Genomic DNA, 1180 nt, shown 5'->3' with positions numbered 1-1180 from the left:
CCGGCAGGAGGCAAGCCGAGGGAGCACCACCCGAGAGACCGATCAATCGGGCGAGGGGGTCTGCGGTATAGGGAAGAAACGGCACCTCGAGCATCCGCGGCCAGGGCAAGGGCAGGCTGGGCGCATTACCAATCCCATTCGCCACAGCCCTCCCAGCCCCCGCACTCGTCCAGCCAGACCGGACCACACCGCGACCGCTCAACACACCTGGCACACACCACCCCACGGGGGCAGGGTGGCAAGCGCGCAGGCATGCGCCCACCAAGCCGATACCCCACACACACGTGGGGACGACGGCACGACACCGGCAGCCTCCCTCCAAGCGAGGCGAAGCGCACACGTGTCTCCTTCTCTTACCGCCTCGACCCCCCCAAGACTCCCAAGGGGCACAGGCAGCAGCCAGAGGCAGCCGCAGCAGCGACACCCGGGAGAGGGCGCTGGGGGGACAGGAGCAACACCACCACTCGGCTTCAGGCACCTGAGGCACAACCTGGACCACGCCAGGGGCACCGCACAGGCTCGCGCAGAGGCAAGGCTCCGCAGCCACAGAGCCCACGACAGGGCGACGGCGAGGGATGCCCGCCACGTCAGAGGACCCCGACCCCCCCCGCGCGCAAAAGCACGGGGACAGCAGAGGCCGGGCCGGTTTCCGCACCCCTGCCACCCACACACCACCCGCAGGTGGGGAAGGCAGAACGAGGGGCCCGCAGGCCAGAACGAGAGGCTCAGCAGCGTTCACCATGAACGGCTGTCCCTCATCTGGAGCGGCTTAGGTCCGGCCCAGGAGAGCGCCACAGCACCACATCGGTCACAGTCAGGTCTAGGCTTTAACACGTGGAGCGAGGGCGGGGGGACACGACCCGGCGAGGACAGCCACCAGAGGGGCCCGCTGCAGCCTCACCAGCCCCCGCCTCTCACTGCAGGCGGTAGACAACCCCAACGGAGAACGCCTGACACGCACACGTGGCATGAAGCCACCCCTCATCGAGGGCCTTTCAAGTCAGAGGGTTGTCACAACCACCACGCGATCGGCTCACCAGCGGCAGAGAGCGCACGCGGGTAGAGGACCCGACGCCCGCCTCACCCCACCGCCCTCGGGCACCATAGGCCGGAGGTGGCATCACCGTCGCGGGACAACCAGAACGAACGCACACAAGCCACCGCGCGAGCCCAAGCAGGT

The sequence above is a fragment of the Oryctolagus cuniculus genome, chromosome 20 (assembly GCF_964237555.1).
Source record: "Oryctolagus cuniculus chromosome 20, mOryCun1.1, whole genome shotgun sequence".
Classification (NCBI taxonomy): Eukaryota; Metazoa; Chordata; class Mammalia; order Lagomorpha; family Leporidae; genus Oryctolagus; species Oryctolagus cuniculus.
Note: the sequence above shows the minus strand (reverse complement) of the source record.